Source organism: Phacochoerus africanus, chromosome 12 (genome assembly GCF_016906955.1).
Source record: "Phacochoerus africanus isolate WHEZ1 chromosome 12, ROS_Pafr_v1, whole genome shotgun sequence".
Classification (NCBI taxonomy): Eukaryota; Metazoa; Chordata; class Mammalia; order Artiodactyla; family Suidae; genus Phacochoerus; species Phacochoerus africanus.
Window position 1 is genome coordinate 24,560,233 of NC_062555.1, and position 15,471 is coordinate 24,575,703.

Here is a 15,471-nt window from a genome sequence, read left to right on the forward strand (position 1 = left end):
TTTTTTGTTTCTTTCTCTCTTTCTTCTTAGAGCTGCACCTGCGGCATACGCAAGTTCCCAGGCTAGGGGGTCTAACTGGAGTTGCAGCTGCTGGCCTGGACCACAGCCACAGCAACTTGGGATCCAAGCCCATGTGCAATGACTTATACCACAGCTTGTGGAAACACCAGACCCTTAACCTACTGAGGAAGCCCAGGGATCAAACCTGCATCCGCAGGGATACTAGTTGAATTTTTAACCTGCTGAGCCGCAATGGAAACTCCATGGTGCCTCACTCTTGAATATGGCTGGCCAAGAATGAGCATACACTAAAGGACAGCTCTTTTTCCGTTCCTTTTACTTCTTTTTTATTACTCAAATGAATTTATCACATCTGTAGCTGTATAATGATCATAACAATCTGATCTCACAGGATTTCCATTCCACAGCCCAAGCACATCCTTTTACTTCTTACCACAGAAAATTTCAAACATTCCCAAAAAAGAGAGAATAGTATAATGAATCCCCCCAGCCAGCTTCAGAAATTACCCTTACATGGCCAATCTTATACCCACACCAATACCTCCCAACCACATTGTTTTAAAGCAAAAACCAAACATCCAGTCACTTCACCCATCATCTGTCTCAAAAAGATAAAAAATTCTCATTGTTTTCAGTTTTTTTGTTTGTTTTTTGTCTTTTTAGGGCCACACCCGCAGCAGCATATGAAGGTTCCCAGGCTAGGGGTCAAATCAGAGCCATAGCCACTAGCCTACACCACAGCCACAGCAACACTGGATCCAAGCCGCATCTGCTACCTACACCACAGCTCACAGCAATGCCAGAGCCTGAACCCACTAACCAAGGCCAGGGATCGAACCCACACATCCTCAGGGATACTAGTCAGATTCATTTCCTCTGAGTCATGATAGGAACTCCTGTTTATAGGGTTTGTTTGTTTTGGGGAGGAAGGGTTGTCTTTTTTGTCTTTTTTCTCCTTTTAGGGCTGCACCCGTGGCACATGGAGGTTCCCAGGCTAGGGGTCGAATCAGAGCTGTAGCATCTGCCCTATGCCAGAGCCACAGCAACGCCAGATCCGAGCTGTGTCTGTACCTACACTACAGCTCATGGCAACACCAGATCCTTAACCCACTGAGCGAGGCCAGGGATCAAACCCGAAACCTCATGATTCATAGTCGGAGTCGTTTCCGCTACGCCATGACGGGAGCTCATATTTATAGTTTTTAACTTTTCATTTTTAAATAATTTCAAACTGATTTAAAAAGTTGCAAGAAAGAGTAAAGAATTTCCACTATGTCCTTCACAAGGATTCCTTAAATATTGATATTTAACATAATCAAAAATTATCAAAATATAAAAAATTAATATTGATTCAATAAATATCAAATCTACAGCCTTTATTCAAATGTCATCCACTGCCCGATACCTGATCCAGGATCATGCTTTGCATTTAGTTGCTGTGCTTTCTTGATCTACTTTAACGGAGGAGTTCTTCAGTTTCTCCTTGTCATTCACAACCTTGATACTTTTGCAGGGTACTAGCAACTTTGTAGTCTGTCCCTCAACTTGGTTTTCCCTGAAATTTCCTCATATTAAATTCCAGCTACGAGTTTTGGCATCTATACATCACAGAAGTGATGCTGTGTCCTGCTCAGAGCATTTTAGAAGCACATGATGTCAACTAGCCTTATTGGTGATACTAACTTGGATCACCTGGCTAAAGTGATGCCTGCCAAGTTTTTCCACTGTAAAGTTAGGATATATTTTCCCCTTGCACTTATTAAGTAATAAGGAGACTCTTTGAAACCATATAAATATCTTTTTTTTTTTTCTGTTTTTTTGCCTTTTCTAGGGCCACTTCCCACAGCATATGGAGGTTCCCAGGCTGGGGGTCTAATTGGAGCTGTAGCCACCGGCCTACGCCAGAGCCACAGCAACACGGGATCCGAGCCAAGTCTGCGACCTACACCACAGCTCACGGCAACACCAGATCCTTAACCCACTGAGCAAGGCCAGGGATCGAACCCAAAACCTCATGGTTCCTAGTCGGATTCGTTAACCACTGCGCCACGATGGGAACTCCGTAAAAATCTATTTTTGATCATACTCTGGTCCACTTGTTATAGCATCCATTGATGATTCCTGTCCAAAGGCATTGGATTAGATTCCTTCTGAAATCCCATTCAACTCAAACTTCCTATCCCATGATTCTAACAACTTAAATTAAGGATTTCACCTTAATCTGGTTAAACTTGGAAATTTTGGACAGCAAGACTACAGTGGAGGAAGTAGTTTACATAAACACTCCACTCATGAAAATTTCACAACACTGAAACATTTAAGGATGTTCTTTAGCTAAGCAAGCAAACCTGAAATATAAGGAGACTTACATACAAATTCGTTCTACAGTCTTTCTTACGTAAATTTATGGTGGGATATTAATAAGTGTACAGGAAAAACAATCATATGACTCTCCATAGATGAATAAAATGTCTTTGACAGAACTCAAGACCTTAAAAACTCTTGAGAAAATTAGACACAACTAGAGATTCTCCTATTAAGTGAAGTAAATCAAAAAGAGAAAGATAGGAGTTTCCATTGTGGTGCAGCAGAATAAAATCCTACTAGTATCCATGAGGATGTGGTTTCAATCCCTGGCTTCGATCAGTGGGCTGGGGATCTGGCATTGCCATGAGCTGTGGTGGAGGTAGCAAACTCGGCTGGGATCCCACATTGCTGTGGCTGTGGTGTAGGCCAGCAGCTGTAGCTCTGAAGCAACCCCTAGCCCGGGAATTTCCATATGCCAAGGGTGCAGCCCTAAAAAGCAAATAGAAAGACAAATACCATATGCTATCACTTTCATGTGGAATCTAATATATGGCACAAATCGATCTATCTACAGAACAGAAACAGACTCACAAACACAGAGAACAGACTTGTGGTTGCCGAGGGGGAAGGGGAAGGAGTGCAATGTACTGGGAATTTGGGGTTAGTAGATGCAAATTATTACATTTAGAATAAACAATGAGGTCCTGCTCTATAGCACAGAGAACTATAGCCAATCTCGTGTGACAGAACATGATGGAATATGAGAAAAAGACTGTGTGTGTTCTGTGTGTGTGTGTATACAAATATATATGTATATATATAACTGGGTCACTTTGCTGTACAACAGAAAGTGACACAACATTGTAAATCAACTATACTTTAAAAATTTTTTAAAAACCTCTTGAGAAAACAGAAATGGATGGATACTTCCTTAACATGATAATGTATATACCTCAGTCCTAAAACCAGTATCTTAATTATAAGGAAACCCTAATGGCCAGAACAACACAAGAATGCCCACTACTAGTAAATAGTGTTCAGGAGGTATTACTCAAAGTAATTAGCCTAGAAAGAACACTTAGAAGCACAAAAATTGAAAAAGAATAGACTATGTATTTGAAGACAGCATAAGAGTACTCCTAGAAATTAAATATGCTATAAGTAAAATGTGGAATAGGCTATAAAGTCAAGAGTTAGACCCAATTAGTATACGATCTAGAAGCTGATCACTGGAGTGAATCATTGGGACAAAATTAATATTTTTAATAAATAGTAATGGGAACATGTGGATAGCCATTTGAGAAAAGTTAAAAGTAGGTCCATTCCTTATATCATATATAAGAATAAATTCAAATGAAGCAGAGATCTAAATGTGAAGATTTAAAAAAATATAAGTTCTAGGGGGAAAAAAAATGGGTGAATTACTCTAACACAAGCAAAATCAAAAGTCAAATGAGTTCCTGTTATGACCCAGTGGTTAACAAATCCGACAAGGAACCATGAGGTTGCGGGTTCGATCCCTGGCCTTGCTCAGTGGATTAAGGATCCAGCGTTGCCGTAACCTGTGGTGTAGGTTGCAGAAGCAGCTCGGATATGGTGTTGCTATGGCTGTGGCGTAGGCCAGCAGCTGTAGCTTGGATTCAACCCCTAGCCTGGGAACCTCCATATGCCATGGGTGTGCCCTAAAAAGCAAATAAATAAATAAGTAAATAAATAAATAAATGTCAAAAGAAAACCAGAAAGAAAATATCTGTAATATTCATCAAACATAAGGGACTAATATCTCCAATATGCAAAAAAAAAAAAAAAGTTTTAAATTTGGAGGAACAAAAGACCAGAAGTCTAATAGAAAAACAGGCAAAAAATATATATACAGACAATTCACAAAGAGATATAAACATGGCCTTTAAATTTATGAGAAGATACTTAACTTTACTGATAACGCAATTTAAACACAAATTAAAACTATACTGAGATACCACTTCTCCACCATCAGATTGGCAAAAATTCTAAAGCTTGACAAGACAGTCAGCCTGTAAATCTGGGGAAAACAAGCACTCTCACACACTGCTAGTGGAAATGTAAAATGGTACCATCCCCACACAGGTATTTTCACTTGGACCTAGCAGTCCCACTTCTGGGAATTTACTCTGAACGTACATCTGCAATAAAACAAAAATACCTAAGTGCAAGGTTATTCACTACAGCACCATTCACAATTGCAAAATACTGCAAATTACCTAAATGTCCAAGCATAGGAAATGAGAAACTATGGTACATACATAAAATAAATTATGGAGCTATAAAAAAAAAAAAAAGAATAAGAAAGACCTCTATAAATATACGGAGTGATTTCCAACAGATTTTTTAAGTGAGGAAAGCAGGTGGAAAAGAGCAAATACAGTATGCTGCTTTTGCAGAAGAATGTAAAAATTTAAAAACACACGTATTTGCTTATCTTTACGAGCAAGAGAGAGGGAGGGGGGAGAAGATAAACCAGGAAACAATGAATCTCATTACCTACAAGGAGTGGGAGCGGGGAATAGCATGGCTACGGGAAGGGCTGACATGGCTTTTTTCTAGTTTGAGTTTTTTGGAACCATGTGAAGCATGGAAGCAAGTATTCAAAATACAGAATTAAAACCAAAAAGGGGAGTTCCTGTCGTGGCGCAGTGGTTAACGAATCCGACTAGGAACCATGAGGTTGCAGGTTCGGTCCCTGCCCTTGCTCAGTGGGTTAACGATCCGGCGTTGCCGTGAGCTGTGGTGTTGGTTGCAGACGCAGCTCGGATCCAGCGTTGCTGTGGCTCTGGCGTAGGCCGGTGGCTACAGCTTCGATCCAACCCCTAGCCTGGGAACCTCCATATGCCGCGGGAGCGGCCCAAGAAATAGCAACAACAACAACAACAAAAAGACAAAAGACAAAAGAAAAAAAAAAACCAAAAAGGATGGGAAAGAAAATCTAAAACTGAAAGCGAAGTGAAACAAATGAACTCTCCCTCCTCCCCCGCTCCAAATCCGATTCATATTAGAATTCTGGGGTGTCCTCCTAGACCTTTTCTACACAAACAACAACATATATACAAAGATTTTATTTAAAATTCATACACTGTTCTACAACTTTATTCACCCAGCAATGTGTCAGTGACATCCATCCACATCTGGAGAAACAGATCCACTTCAGTCTTTTTTTCTCTTTTTAGGGCAGCACCTGCAGCATATGGAGGTTCCCAGGCTATGGGTCCAACTGGAGCTGCAGCTGCTGGCCTACACCACAGCCACAGCAATGCAGGATCGGAACTGCGTCTGCAACCTCCACCACAGCTCATGGCAACGCCGGATCCTTAACCCACTGAGTGAGGCCAGGGATTGAACCCGCAACCCCATGGTTCCTAGTCGGATTGGTTTCCACTGTGCCATGACAGGAACTCCTAGATCCACTTCAATCTTAACAGCTATGACAGGACTGCACCATAATTTAACCCACTCCTACTGACAGACATTAAAATTCTCTCTCCCTTTTTTAAATTACCAAGATGCTATGTTGAGTGTCTTTGTGCAACCAGTTATTTGTATTTGTCAGAACTGCCCTGCAAAGGAGCATACCAATTCACACTCCTATCAATGAATGCTCTCTAGTCCATATATGTACATATAAGGAACATAATAAACACTTTTTTAGGATTGTTATGAGAATTAAGTGGCTAGTACACAAGGTAAAGCACTTAAAATCATGCTTGTCATTGCTTAGTAAGTGATAATAAATATTAGCTATTGTAGGAGTTCCCGTCGTGGCGCAGTGGTTAACGAATCCGACTAGGAACCATGAGGTTGCGGGTTCGATCCCTGCCCTCGCTCAGTGGGTTAACGATCCGGCGTTGCCGTGAGCTGTGGTGTAGGTCGAAGACGCGGCTAGGATCAGATCCTGCGTTGCTGTGGCTCTGGCGTGGGCCGGTGGCTGCAGCTCCGATTGGACCCCTAGCCTGGGAACCTCCATATGCTGCGGGAGCGGCCCAAGAAAAGGCAAGAAAAGACAAAAAAAATAGCTATTGTATAATAATTTTCACTCATCATATGTTGTGGTAACAAGTAAATGAAAAATGGCTCTCTTACTTTCCCTTGATATCAAACTTACCATCCCACATCCCGTGACTGTTAAACAACGAGAACCAGCCCAGAGTTAGAAGATGAGAGACAAATGCTGAGCAATTCATCCTGAAAGACACTAACTCCAAACCTTGTTCCTGATCCCAGTACATCCTGGAAGGTTACGAGAAAACCAGAACTAAATATTGTTTATTGGCTCACAACATACACTAGAGAACAAATCGAAGCCTCTCAAAATACCGCAAAAGACATGTCCAGTGTTTTTTAACAGTGGTTCTCAAAGTATGGTCCAGGGACCCCTGAAGCCCTCCTCAAAAGGGCCACAAAGTCAAAACTAATTTCATGATAATACTAAGACATTTTCTGCCTTTTTTATCCTCTCTCGTATGTAGAGTTTGCTAAAAAATATGACGTGATTTTACAATACACTAAATGTAAACAAAGTTATGAGAATCTGAGGGTCTTCTATGAAGTCGGACGTTAAAGAAATATGCAAAAATGTCAAGCAAGCAACTTTCTCAGTAAGTTTTGGTTTACAAATTTAGTTCATTTGATTAAAAACTTTGTCAAAATGTAATACTGTCCCTTGGTATCTAAGTGAACTGGTTCCAGGATGCCCCAATGCTAAAACCCAATACCAAGTCCCCTATGTAAAATGGCATATTATTTGCATGTGACATACACATATCCTTTTTAGGCTGCACCCTAAAAAGACCAAGGAAGTTCCCAGGCTAGGGGTCAAATTAGAGCTGCAGCTGCCGGCGTATGCCACAGCCACAGCAATGCCAGATTCAAGCTGCATCCTCACCTACACCACAACTCACAGCAACACCTGATCCTTAACCCACTGAGTGAGGCCAGGGATCGAACCCATGTTCTCATGGATTCTAGTCAGACTCGTTACCACTAAGCCGCAATGGGAACACTTCACATATCCTTTTATATACTTTAAGTCATCTTAAGATTACTTATAATAGGAGTTCCCGTCGTGGCGCAGTGGTTAACGAATCCGACTAGGAACCATGAGGTTGTGGGTTCGATCCCTACCCTTGCTCAGTGGGTTGACGATCCAGCGTTGCCGTGAGCTGTGGTGCAGGTTGCAGGCGCAGCTCGGATCCCGAGTTGCTGTGGCTCTGGCATAGGCTGGCAGCTATAGCTCCCATTCGACTCCTAACCTGGGAACCTCCATATGCATTACAAAGTAAATGCTATGTAAACAGTTGCTACTACACTGCAAATCCAAGGGGTTTTTTTTGGACCTTTGTGGGGCTGTTTTGTCCCCTGAATATTTTTGATCCACGGATGTGGAACTCACATGGAGGACCAACTGAATACATTTTCAAAACCTATCAGTTTTAATTTTTTTTAACAATAAAATTAACAGATACAACCACATAAACAAAACTTTTTAGGGTCCAAAACAACCTTTTCTTTTTTAAAGCCCTTCCTATGAAATTCTTTTCCATAAGTTTTAAGAGTAAAGGGGTCCTGAGACTAAAGTTTGAGAACTACTGGTCTATGAAATCAGCTGCCTCAAATGACAACATAAATTAAGAGAAGTCAAACCATAGGTATTAGCCCACTGCTTCAACTCTCTTTCCATGAAGGTCAGAGGCAACCTTGTGAGGAATACCACAGCTTCACAGAAGATTTCAGGAGGTCTCAGAGATGGTAGAACAAGTAGAAAAGACAAATGCAAGTGCAGGAAAAAAATGAGTGTTCCAATGAGAACAAATCAGTGATCTCTCTACAGCAAAAGAGTCTAAAATAAAAAACCAAACACCAGTTAGCCAGCTGGCTGTTCCCAAAGCAGTGTTGGCATTTGGGGAACCAAGGTTCCCCTTGCTACCAGGAGCACACTAGGCAATCTGTACCTGTAGAAGCCACAACGGCCAGGGTGAGAGGAAGTCCGCATTGCAGAGTTCCCGGCATCAGCCTCCACCTCTGGTTGCTCTGTTCTTGAGCCCTTGAACAAGCACCAGGCTTCTGAAGAAGGAGAACTTACTGCTATCCACAAAGCAGGCCCTCCGGTCTGATTAAGAATAGCCTCAGCTGTGGCATTCACAAGGACCAAATGTTTTCAAGCTCAGGGCTCTGCCATACAGTCCTTTCCCAAACCTCCCTACAGAAGAAAAGCAGCAAAAGCAACAGGAATTAACAGTACAGCAGTTCCCTTGCACTTGGTGCTGGTATGCTTCGCAAAATCATCTATAAACCCAGAGAAGACCTTTTCTGCACCGTGTGAACAGAATTGAGTGCCTCCCTGCCTCCACCCGGCTCTTTCTAGTAGCCCTCAAACCCATATAGGAAGCCACTATGAGAATTCTGCCTTTGTTGAAACTGTTCATTCCAATGTCTAACATTCTTGGTAATTTCACGCATTTAGAAGGTTCATCTAATGCCCCAGACTCTCAGTTTTTTCCTGATCATTTCAATGTTTCTTTTCTCATTCCCTCCCTCAGCCACTTTCTGCCATATCCTAAACCCTGTTGCACCAAATCACGAAACAACTCTAAAGCATATACCATCCCCAGACCACTCCACCGTGTCTTAAGCACACAAGTTCTCTAATCCACTGCATCTACCACATTTCACAGCCTATCACCTTCCCCATGGCTCAGTCTCCAGCACAGAAATATGGTCCCTGGAGTTCCCATCATGGCTCAGCAGTAATGAACACGACTAGTACCCATGAGGATGCAGGCTCAATCCTTGGCTGCACTCAGTGGGTTAAGGATCCAGTATTGCTGTGGCTGTGGTGTAGGCTGGCAGGTGCAGCTCCGATTCAACCCCTAGCCTGGGAACTTCCATAGTGTGAGGCCCTAAAACAAACAAACAAACAAAAGAGTCCCTGATCACATCCTTCCTTGCCTACAACTTCATTTTCCTTCTCTCTCTCTCCATCCATCACAGTAACTGGGCAGTCCTGGGTGAACCCAATTCTCAAAACGGCTGACCACTGGGAGAGAAAAAAGCACTACCCTGCTCACTGCTCTCCCTGTAAATAAAAGAACACAAGTTTTGAGTGGACCCTTAGCACTTCCCAGCAACCCTACTCTATTTTACTAGGCAATTCACTTTTCTCTCCTAGTAACTTAATACTTGCCAAGTAATATCTCAGTCTCTTGCACTTAATATTCAGACATTTAACTGCTTACCAGAGCTGCTTTATTTTTTTTGTTTGTCTGTTTGCTTTTCAGGGCCACACTCACAATCCTTCTAAGACTGTGTCACTCAGCAACCACTTCCCTAGTTGTCCCCAAGCCTTCCAATCACTGCGGGTACCTTCTTGAGCACCCCTTCTTCTTCCCCAAAAGAAGAAAGTATCCCCTCCTGCTGCCACCATAGGTTCAATCTTTGGCCAACATGGATTACATCATCACACCAAACCCAGTATTCTTTTTCTCCCCTTTACTGTCTGTTCATATTTACCCAAAATATAGCTCAGATGAAGTTGTCTTATTTTCTATAATTGACCTAATCTGTCTTATGAACATGAGGCTGTTTTTTTCTGTAATCAATATTCCTCGTGAACACTCACCCTAGTAAATAGCCAGAAACTTAATACTTGCCAAGTAATATCTCAGTCTCTCGCACTTAATATTCAGACATTTAACTGCTTACCAGAGCTGCTTTGTTTTTTTTGTTTGTCTGTTTGCTTTTTAGGGCCACACTCGCAGCATGTGGAAGTTCTCAGGCTAGGGGTCCAATTGAAGCTGCAGCTACCAGCCTACACCACAGCCACAGCCACACCACATATGCAACCTACACCACAGCTCACAGCAATGCCGGATCCTGAACCCAATGATCGAGGCCAGGGATTGAACCCGCATCCTCTTGGTGGTTAGTCGGGTTCATTACCTCTGAGCCACAACGCAAACTCCCAGAGGTGCTTTAAACATGGACCTTGGTGTGTCAATGGATTCTCACTGGTCTCTGCTGCAATGATCAGGTCCTGTGACTGGACTGGTACCATCTCACCTTTGGGGATATCATGCTGACTCCCATGATTCTGGACTAAAGTCACACAGTCCTTTATCATGAGGTCTGCTGTTCCACCAGCCTGTAAGCTCCTCCACATCCTTCAAGTGATATGAAAGCATTTCAGAATTCCTCGCTACCACAAGTTCAACCAGCCAGCCACCTTCTTCTACCACTGCCATGCTACAGCCCCCAATGTGCAAATGGCACCAAACTACAACTCTCAAGATTACAAATAAGCGAGTTCCCGCCGTGGCTCAGTGGTTAACAAACCCAACTAGTATCCATGAGGACATCGGTTCAATCCCTGGCCTCACTCAGTGGATTAAGGACCCAGCATTGCAATGAGCTGTGGTGTGGGTCACAGACAAGGCTGAGATCCCAAGCTGCTATGGCTGTGGTGTAGGCCAGCAGCTACAGCTCCAATTCAACCCCTAGCCTGGGAACCTCCATATCACATGGGTGCGGCCCTAAGAAGACCAAAAAAAAGATTAAAATAAGCAGAGCCAAAGACCTACTTCTGACTATCCCCTCAACTCATTTAATACCCTCACCCCAACCCCAGAACTTTGGCCAGACAGGGAAGGTCAGAACATATATTTCTCACAACCTATTTTTCCCTACCTCTGCTCCTGTTTCCCACAATCCACCAGGGATGAAAAAGATGTAATTTCCACTTTCAATTCATTCTTCTTCCTCCTGGGAGACACTAAGACTCATACTCAACCATAGTGATGTAAAAAATATCCTCTTTAGGAGTTCCCGTTGTGGCTCAGCGGTAATGAACCCAACTAGTATCCATGAAGACGTGGGTTCAACCCTTTGCTCCGCTCAGTGGATTAAGGATCCAGCACTGGTGTGAGCTGCAGTGCAGATCACAGATACGGCTGAGATCTAGTGTTGCTGTGGTTGTGTCATAGGTTGGCAGCTGCAGCTCTTACTCATCCCTTAGCCTGAGAAGTTCTACATGCCTTGGTGCAGCCCTAAAACAACAAGAAAGAAAAAAAGAAAGAAAAGAAAAGAAATATTCTCTTTACCCTGCAGAAAAAAACTATCAGTAGAGTTTGCCAGAGGAAGTGCTTGATATGGAAACTTCAGGCAATTTGGAACTTTAGAAAACCAAAAACAAACATACACTGACTTAAAATTCCCCAAGATATTATTCCTTCACAACTTCAACAGTAAGCATCTCCTGAGAGTTCCCGTCCATCTGAATTGAGAAATGGAAGAGTTCCCATCATGGGTCAATGATAACAAACCCAACTAGTATCTGTGAGGATACAGGTTCGATCCCTGGCCTCGATCAGTGGCTTAAAGGATCAAGTGGGTGAAATGGAAGCAGGAAAAGGGCAATAATAGCTAATGGAAAATTCTGCCAGACATTCACACCATAAACTAAGAGCTTACTATGGGCCAGGCCTTAGGGTTTGCAAAACTTGTAAGACATTGACTCTAAAGGACTTCACAATTGACGATGGGTTAAAAAAACAAATTTCACTTAAAAGAAGGTAAGAAACACAGAGCCATATCCCCCAATGACAGGCATTCAATATTGGTAGAAAACTGCATAAGACAGTACACCAAAGTTTGATTTCTCCAATGTTATCCTCAGGTTGCAGTGATTCCCACCTAGGCACTTTATTTATTTATTTCCTTTGTCTTTTCTAGGGCCACACCCGCGGCATATGGAGGTTCCAGGCTAGGGGTTGAATTGGAGCTGTAGCCGCCGGCCTACGCCAGAGCTACAGCAACGCAGGATCCGAACTGCATCTGCAACCTACACCACAGCTCATGGCAACGCCGGATCCTTAACCTACTGAGCAAGGCCAGGGATCAAACCCACAACCTCGTGGTTCCTAGTCAGATTCGTTAACCACTGAGCCACGATGGGAACTCCCCACCTAGGCACTTTAAAACTGTATCAGCCCTTGTTACATTACAGCACTTGTGAACTATATCCTAACAATTCAAGATAAGTACAGATATTTCTGTGTGCATAAAGTACTAATAAATATGGAGTTCCCATCCTGGCACAGAGGAAATGAATACGACTAGGAACCATGAGGTTGTAGGTTCGATCCTGGCCTTGCTCAGTGGCTTAAGGATCCAGCGTTGCCGTGAGCTATGAGTAGGTTGAAGATTTGGCACAGATCTGGCAAGGCTGTGGCGCAGGCCGGCCGGCAGCTGTAGCTCTGATTAGATCCCTAGCCTGGGAACCTCCATATGCCGCGGGTGCAGCCCTAAAAGGACAAAAGACAAAAAAAAATAAACTACTAATAAATAAATGTTTGTTAGTATTGGCTCAGTGGAAACGAATCTATCTAGTATCTAAGAGGATGTAGGTTGGATCCCTGGCCTCATTCAGTGGGTTAAGGATCCAGTGCTGCCATGAGCTGTGGTGTAGGTTGCAGACGCAGCCCGGGTATGATGTTGCTAGTGTAGGCCAGCGGCTATAGCTCCAATTCAACCCCTAGCCTGGGAACTTCCATATGCCACACGGATATGGCCCTACGAAGACCAAAAAAAAAAAAAAAAAACCACCTTTGTTTTGTGTAAATCCCTGGCATATTCTCATATCCCCTTTCCTCTGTTTATGTTTGAAGATGTTCCCACTACATCAATATTAGTGGAAAGTAGAGCCTGCTCCCTTTCTTTTCATCTTTTTTTTTGGACACAACTGCAGCATGTAGAAGTTCCTGGGCCAGGGATGGAACCTGTCCCACAAGAGGGACCCAAGTCACTGAAGTGACAACACCAAATCCTTAATCCACGGCACCACAAGGGAACTCCAACTCTGCCTCCATTCTTAAAAGACAAAACTGCCAAATACTCATCTTATCAACGTCCCCTGTAGCTAGGATTCAGGCTAGTGACCTAAATTCAACCAATCCAAGACACTCACTGAGAACTCTGCATCAAAAGCTAACATCACAAAGAAGCATGGTTAAGACAGAAACTTTCCAGTAACCACCAGTTTCCCAGGCACCAGTCGCAGTGGCAGTCATAGCAAGAACAGCAGCAGCAGTGGGGTCATGGTGCTGGTGATACATGCTGAAGTATTAGCAGCCAACATCAGTGTTAGCAGCCAACATCAGAGGTGACGTTCTCCTCAAGTCCCAACCCAACCACTTCTGAAGTACAACTCTGACTGTGGACCTCACCTTGGTTCCTGCCCTTTTTTTTTTTTTAAGGGCCACACCTGCAGCCTATGAAAGGTCCCAAGCTAGCAGTCAAATCAGAGTGCAGCTGCCAGGCTACACCAAGCCACAGTAACACCAGATTCGAGCCGCATCTTCGACCTACACCACAGCTCACAGCAACAGCAGATCCTTAACCCACTGAGCGAGGCCAGGGATTGAACCCTCATCCTTATGGATACCATTTGGATTCTTAACCCGATGAGCCACAACAAGGACTCTGGTTCCTGCCCACTTTTAGCGTTGAGTTTCTTTCCTCCAGACTTTAAAGCAGTACTGAGAACTCCCCAGTACCTCTTTCATGAGATTCCTTTTTTGTTTAAATCATTACAGTTCTTGCTAATAAGAAAAATGAGTGATAACAGTAATGGAATAGTATGGTAAATCAAGAGGCATTCCACACACGAAGGGTAGTCTGTTTTGGAAACTAAACAATTCCATGTGTCTTATGACTCAAATTCAGTTCCGATTATTCAATTAATAATCTATCAACATGTATTCAATCCAAAACTTTTCTATTCCAACTACAAGATAAACGTGGCAGTCTGGTTTTATCTGTAAGATGACCCACATCTTCTTCAACAATTAGTGCTACAGGAATTAAGAAAATGCAAGTTGTTTTGGACTACCTTCAAACTCTAGAAATGCCCCCAAGGGATTTAACAGCATGAGGAGCCCAGCCTTCTAATTTGCTTGAATGAGAATAAAAGAGCTAAAACGTTCAATGTTGAGGCCTTAAAAGGAATGAATTGTTTTCAACCACAGTTGAAAACAAGTTTACAAAAACTTCAAGGTGCTCTCTCCTCAACAGACTTTTTTGTTGTTATTGCTGTCATCATTACTTCAGGAAGCAACAGATACGATTAAGTAATTATTTATTTTAGGGCCACATCTGCAGCATATGTAAGTTCCCAGGTTAGGGGTCGAATGGGAGCTGCAGCTCTACACCACAGCATCATGGATTCCAGGTGTGTCTGCAACCTACACCACAGCTCATGGCAACGCCAGATCCTTAATCCACTTAGCAAGGCCAGGGATAGAAACCGCGACCTCGTGGATACCAGTCGGGTTCCTTATCACTGAGCCACAAAGGTAACTCCACAATTAAGTACCTTTAAATACAAAATTAAATAAATTCCTCGATTATGAACTAAACAAGGACACAGTACTATCAATGGCCCGGTTACTGAGTTGAGCTTTGCAGTTTTCCCCTCATGACCACCCATCCCAATCCCAGGCTAAGAGGTCTGGGAAGAGCAGTCGTGGAAAAAAATCATCCTGCCCATCTCCAACAGAGCTCTTCTCCCTGACATATAATAGAAAATCAAAACAACTGTTGCTTGAATACAATTCCTATGACCGGGAATATATATTACACACTTCCATAAACTGCTTTCGCATAGCACTTTACACTGGCCCAGTGCTTTCAGGCTTACAAAACACTTGCACGTGAATTCTTTCTTGCACCTAGACAGGTGGTGAAGAGCTGGACCTGTCTTCACGGGCATTAAATGCAAAGTACATTGTGAAATCTCCGTAACTTCTGCTCCTACAGCACAGTGCTGCACCTCTATTTCAGCCCTTCTGATACATTCTAATTAATCATCTTTCTCACTTATCTGCTCCTTAAGAATTCTTAAGGATGCCCCGTTCATCTCTGTATCCCCAGACCGAACAACCTGGACCACAGGAAATGCTCCGCAAACAGCAAGATTCTTCCGCCTCCAGCAAGCCCCGTCCTTTCCCGGCGGGGCCTCAGCCGTGAGCCTGATTTACACCATCCCTGCTCCCACTCAGCAGCACCTCCGCCACCTGTGATTTCCACAACCGCACCAATGAAGCTTATTACTCAGGACAC

General features: G+C 43.1%; 1 protein-coding gene across 1 annotated transcript in view; it reads right to left on the reverse strand.

Moving 5' to 3' along the window:
* The window catches only part of SMYD3 (SET and MYND domain containing 3), a 754,642-nt gene that overhangs the window by 738,530 nt on the left and 641 nt on the right, over positions 1 to 15,471 (reverse strand). The gene's annotated exons all lie outside the window — the stretch shown is intronic.